The sequence below is a fragment of the Malania oleifera genome, chromosome 5 (genome assembly GCF_029873635.1).
Source record: "Malania oleifera isolate guangnan ecotype guangnan chromosome 5, ASM2987363v1, whole genome shotgun sequence".
NCBI lineage: Eukaryota > Viridiplantae > Streptophyta > Magnoliopsida > Santalales > Ximeniaceae > Malania > Malania oleifera.
In genome coordinates, this window is record NC_080421.1 from 7061248 (window position 1) to 7068411 (window position 7164).

Consider the following 7164-nt stretch of genomic DNA (forward strand, 5'->3'; position numbering starts at 1 on the left):
GTCAAATGGCCACGTTGGCCCTAGAAGCCAAGGTTCATGTTGGTCCAAGCACTTGCAAGGTGCAAATTGAAGAATAAAAAAGGCTAAAGGGCACCTTGATCTAAGAATACAAGTTTCCAACTTGGTAAAATCTGAGGGCCAGAAAACATAATAGATTAAACTAGAATGCCCAAGAATAATCACGGTCCAAGGAGTCAAGATCCACGTTCATTAATCATCTTGAAGTTTAGAGAGAGAGAGAGAGAGAGTCAATCTATGGAGAATATACTCCCAAACGTGATGAGTCTTTCAAGTCATGGCTGTGGGAGGCATTAGGAGCAAACATAGACCTTAACATGGCAAAGGATCAATTGTTGTTCAATGAGAAGTCCATTATTTGTCTTAAGAATAAAGAGAATATGTGTAACCGAGTTAAGGAAATTGATGAAGGAGTTCTAACCCCCATGTAAAAGTTTAAAATCTCCCAAATAGGTGAGGGCATTTAAGTTAGGGTAAGCTCTACCTTTTTGGTAAGTAAGACACTCACTTTTATTGTCATTGCCTATATTGGCCATCTTTTCTTCCATTCTTGACTTGAGCATCAAAATGATCCTTAAAGACACCTCAGGTCCTCCCAACGTTATTTTCTCTTTTATAGATGATCAAATATTTGTGTGCAGCAATAATAATAAAGTTAAAAGGTATAATAAAGTTAAAAGGTATAAAACCCCTTATACCAAAAGACTACTGCATGATACTCTCATGAACTAAAACAACTATCGCATAACTAGCTTAAACTATTTATAAGATGTGCAATTTCGTAAATTATTTGTATCACAAAAAATAAATTTAAAAACAACTATAGAAGATCATAATTTAATGTTACAACATTCATCATGCATTCCATACTAAAAGGTTTTTATTTGCAATAAATCGGCTAGTTATCCTATAACTGATATTAAAAACCCATCAATATAAATGTAATGCTAAACGTAAACTTTAAATTTTAAAATTTATAATTAAGAAAAAAACCTAACAACAAATGACAAATTATGGTTGAGATCGATTAATTCGAAAACAAGTGCTCAATATTTGAGTTTAGTTTAGATCGAGCTTGGATGTAAGGAAACAAAAAATTGATGTCGCTGTTGAAAATTGTCACTTGTGATGTGACCTAAGCTTGAGCCTCCAAGACTAAAATAGTTCTCATAGTAATTGTGTGGTTAAATTTGTTTGAATTGGTTGTCTTATTCTAGGTTATTGGAAGGGTAAATATATATATATATATATAAAATTTTTAACCACACAAACCACAACACACATCCATCTCAATTTTGTGTTATATGTGGAATACCTAAACCATGGATTAATGCTTTGCACTATGAGTGGTGCACATGAACCAAGTGCTTAGTGATGGCGATGGAAAATTAAAATCAACACCTCCACCTACCACATACCATAATCACAACTACGACTCTTTCTTTGTTGTGCATTTTTTTTAACATCATAAAATATTTCTATACAAAATTTAATTTAATATGAGTTAGAGAGTACAAATATTGATGACATAAAAATAAGTTGTTTAAATTTATAAAGAAGGCAATTTCAATTAGGGGATTTTTCATTGCATAGGTTTATCCTTATGATGCCATGATCATATGAGTTCAAGCAAATTTGCATTAACTGTAACAATAATAATAATTTCTATATGAATATCATATTATCACATTTATAATAGGTAGGGCTCATGTAATTTTGCATTAACCGCGATATTTTAAATTAACTTATACCATAATAGAGACCCTATAAGAGGAGAAATTATGAGGGAATCTACTCTTTCATGTGCCCGCATATCTATTTTTTAAATTTTAAATATGTAAAAAATGCTTCTCTCTTTTTATATATCTAATATTAATGAATGTATGACGTCATTCCCCACATGTTTAACATCTAAAATTCAATTACCACTATATTAGAGGTTTCTATAAATGTAGGGTTCGTTCAGATTAAGATTTTACTTGAGCGAAAGAAAGGAAATAAAATTTTGAAATAAATTTAATTTTCATTATATTTTCTCTCAAAATTAAATATTTTTTTTAAAAAAATAAAGATTTATCCTAATGTGATTAAAAATTTTAAAATTAAATGTTGGTGATGTATAGAATCAAAATTTTGTTCACTAGCTTGTTATATATTTTTATTTAATTTACCATTTTCTTCATAACCAAACATGAAATATTGGGTATATTTAAATTTTCCTTTTTTTAATCCCAAACAAGGCCTTATGTGTGTGTATTCTCATAAACAATGAGATGAAATAATATTTAAATATCCAATAATTAGAACAAAGTTTATTAGAGAATAAAATTTGTAATTACTCAATACCTAATTATATATGTATTTTCATAAAGGAGATCATATTGACACTTAAAAAAAATCATTAACACTTTAATTTATCTTTTAATGTATTAAACGGTTGTTGAATTCATTGATTTTGACTTCGTAAGTGAAAAGGCAAAAAAGGGTAGTTGAATTCATTGATTTTGACTTCATAAGTGAAAAGGCAAACAAGGTGGAGGAAATTAATTTATTATTTTGTTTCGTCAAGAAAAATGATAGCGTTCTGGTTTTGACGATCACAAATTGAAACTTATAATATAAAAGTACATGTAGTGGATTAAAGTAAGGTTAATTATGTAAATAAATTTTTTTTTATCGTTGTTTTCCTTTCTCATATTTCTTTCTATCTCTCTCAAGATTTGAAATTGAAACTTCAAATATAAAAATTCTCTTTAACTAAGGAAATATCTTCCAAAGGATGATTCAAATATCATAATTGAAACTTCATTTGATTTTAAATGTTGAAAACAAATTTATGCTCCCTCACAAGAAAGAACAAAAAACTAGTGCTTCAATTTAGCAAATTTATATCTATCTTACTTTTGTGGATAAAAAATATTACGTAACATTTTAAAATTGGTAAGTTCTAAATTTTAAGTGAAAAATTGTTTTGCGTATGTATCTCTTCGAAAATCTATGAAATTTGCCTCTTGTGTGATTTTTTTATATATATATATTTTGTGAGCTATTATATTTTGTTGTCTTCTGAGAGATGTTTTAGTGGCTAAAAATTTGAGGCATCCATGTTTGAGGTTTCGAGTTCAAATCCTCGGATGGGTGAAAGGATATGGTATGAGAGATGAGCTACTAGGGGTGGCAAAATAGGTTAAAATTCAAGACCTATAACCCTCATATTCAGACCGGATTTGGGATTAAAAGGAGATAATCCATTTATAAACGGGTCAACTCGAATCCAACCCATTTAATAAACGGCTTAGAAGGGTTTGGATTGGGTACTCAGCTCACCCTTTTACATTAAAAAATTAATATTTAATAATTTTTATTTTTGCCTATGGGCTTTTCGATAAAATAATGTTTATATAGCTAGATTATATTTATATAAGTTATATTTATATAAGTGTTGTTTTAAAATTTTAAATTGTACTATTTTAAAAAAAATTAAAGGGATGTTCTGGTTTTTAAATTTTGAAAATTTTGTTAAGAAATCAATAAACAAAATAAATGAGTGTCGTTTTTTTTTAAAAAAAAATTAAGTCGAAATCGTAAAGAAAAATTAACACAAACTATATCATTTAATGGATGCTTAATGGGTACCCTTTTATTACCTGCCCAAACCCGACCCATCAACTCATTTTGCCCTCCTATGAGGTACCTGCCGTTGTGTATCTAAAGTTGTAGACCGATCAATCAACCCAATGCCATAGGCCTCCAATTCTTTTTAAAAAAAAATGTAGATTCCGATAATTTGTGTTTTGCTACATTTCTTTTAAAAAAATTGTGCCTTTAAACTAAAACATTAATTTAGTGAACAGTGGAGGGACACACCTTGTCCTTTAATAATAAACGAATATCTTCCAATTAACTTCTTTGAAAAATTAGTAATATTTTTTCATTGCCAAATTAATTAATTATTTTTTTCAAAGTGGGTGATACCACTTAATTGCGACATGTGTGCATGGCGGGCGGGTTGTTGACCTAGCCCCTTCCACCAAATTAACATTTTGCTTCATGCCCACCACTCATAACTAATGGTCCCAACATTAATCCTGGCGTGGTTCAAGCATTATCTTATTTTTCCACTCACAATTATTACAAAACTTTCAACCGCAAAAACAATAATTCTATTTAGATTTAAATATATGTTAATCTAGATCAAATATAATATTAAATTTTATTTAAATACATTTGAATTTCTAAGATTTATTCTCCCAAATGCAACCTAAAATAAATAAAAGGACAAAAGACATTGACCTGACCTAAAATTTTAAAATTTTTAGAGACATTTTCTGAAATTTGTCAAAAATACAAACATATGGACTCTATAAAAAAATAAGTCTTTTGAGAGCAATATTTTATTTTTTTGGCAAATTTTAGATGAGATTTAGGTAGCATTTGGAAGCATGAATTTTAGAACTTGGATAGATTTGGACAAATTTAATACATCATTTTATCTAAATTGCATGCAATTTCATGTCGAAGGCCTATCCAAATACGAGGTTCTAGTATTTTTGAAACTTCAGAGAGCGATCAATAGAAATCTCTGTCTTTTTGTCAAATCGAGCGGCGAAAGTCAATGTATCTTCCTCTAAATAAAAATAAAATAAGAACAAAAACAAAAACAATAACAAACACAACTTATTTTATAAATTGTGTGTATACCTTTTATTTCCATATACTTTCCCTTTTCTGCATTATTCAGAACAGTCTTCACCCATTCCCAATACAACAAGATATATATACTCTCCCATTATAATTACTCCACTGTAATAATTAAAATCTTAGAATCATTAAACACAACCTACCCATAGAAACAAACAAAATCTGAATCTGTGCTGTGGCAGCCATGGGCAAACCCTGCAGCCTTCTTCCTCTTCCTCTGCAGCCACGCTATTAAGTCCAGCACCATGCAAGCAACAATAGCAACCCCATGCAGGAAATACACCAGCCCCAACGCAATACTCACAATTCCCAGCAGCAGAGCCAAGTGGTTGTACTTGGGATCTCTCCTGGGCTCTGTCACCAGCTTGAAGCCCGTGTGCATGATCCACAGCAGCATCAGCATCGGGATCACCGACCCCGCGATCACCGCCACGTGTTTTCGGACCGTCCTGGCCTCCGCCGCCGCCGCCGCAGCCGCAGCCGCAGCCTCCTCGTCCGAAACCCGGGCAGCCTTCTGCTGAAGCCTGCAGATTGCTGCTTCGTCCACCATGACCGCACCTGTGCGTGCAGCACCACTTTTGCGGATGGTCCTTGCTTCGTCCAGCATGAGCTCCGGGAACCAAAAACGAGAAATGGTCATGAATTGAACAAGTGTGTTGATCTCTCTATTATATATGGTTTGTTATGATGAGTTGAATATTGTGGTGGCAAGTCTGATATGGAATTATGGTGCCCTAGGCATAAGACCGGTGAAAGTCTATGTAGACTTGCACTCTGGGTTGTGTGTTGAGAGAGAGAGAGAGTATAGTATTATACATTTATATATGTATAGCTTTTGATGTTTTGCATTTGGAGACTTTACAGTTTACAGCATTGGTCTGCCTCGCTAGGCGTGATTTGTATTTTGAAAAGGCATGAATGAGATTATAGCATATACCTATAGTCAATGCAACCATAAGTCAATGCATACATTAGGTCTCATAATTATTAATATGGATGTCACGCTTTTATTGAACTCGGAGGAGACCTGCTAATGTGATGTTACAAGTCAAACCTCTACTTTATAACTCTCATTATCACTTGTAATTTGAGCTTTATGTTATGTAAGCATGACAAACTAGCTTTTTTTCTTTGCATGGGCTTACAATGTCTTCAATTCACTGTAAAATCATTTTATTGACATGATCATGTCATTTTACGGTACTACATGAATATTAATATTAATCCATCCATTTGTCAAAGAAAATAGAGGGGGAAGGCGAGAGGTGAAATATGATAATCTTGTTAGTGTATTGCACCATTTTATATCGTACACTTTTATGTAAAACTTAAATTCATCCAAATATAGAATAGAATATAGAGAGAGAGAGAGAGAGAGAGAGAGAGAGAGAGAGAGAGAGAGAGAGAGAGAGAGAGAGAGAATCCGGTGAAAATGAAATGTAATCATGGTGCAAGTATACAAGCTAGGTTAAGAAAAGAAGTATTCAATATTTTTTGAATAAAAGACATTAATCTTCTCTAAAGTATGACAAAACAAAAAACAAAAACTTTCCCTAAGGCTTCAAAACTTTCAATAAGATTATAAAAATATCACAGAGGTTTGCCAAAAGGCACAAATCTCCTCTCGAAAGACTTACCTTTGTTGCAAAATATAAGAGAAAATTTGTGTTCTTTTGACAAATCTTAGAAAAGATTCTTAAAATTTCAGCAAATATCCCTACAATTTTTGAAACCTCAAACAGACCCCTATCTTTTTACTCAACCTTAAGTGAGATCAATGTCTTTAGTCTTAATTTTCTATATTGTCTTCGGAGATGTACACATCCAAATTTAAAATCAAAACTCCAAGCTCCCAAACAGAAAATGAAAATAATAATAATAATAATAAATTTTATCTTCTATAATTATGGCTTCACTATTAGGAAATTAAGTTTCCTTGATTTGCCTTCAAAGAGCGTAGTTCTTGAATGAGCAATTTTTTTATTTTTTTTTTAAAAAAGCACAATAAATTTACTCACCCAACATTTGAATGCATAAAATACTATACAAAATTGTATTGATTTTTTTCTTAAAATTACACTAATCTAAATTCAAATCCAAATATATAAATTCATTATCTTAATTTTTTAAAATTCTAACTTCTTAAAAATCATATTATATCTTCTTTTGTGAACTTTCGTCCGCCAGTTAAAAATATGAATTATTTTTAAAAATAAAAGTCAACTTTTTTTAACAAATTATTTGTCTATGATGTCCTAATTTATTTCAATATGACAAAAATACCCATCCATAATTTAACAATAAAACGCATTATATTTGCACAAAAAACTTAAAAGTGGGTATCACGTATTTTATTTATCATTTTTTTTTTGTATTTTTGGTGTCGATGGAAGCTCCATCATGCTCCATATAAAGGTTAGGAGCAAAGTGATCTGATCTCAGTTG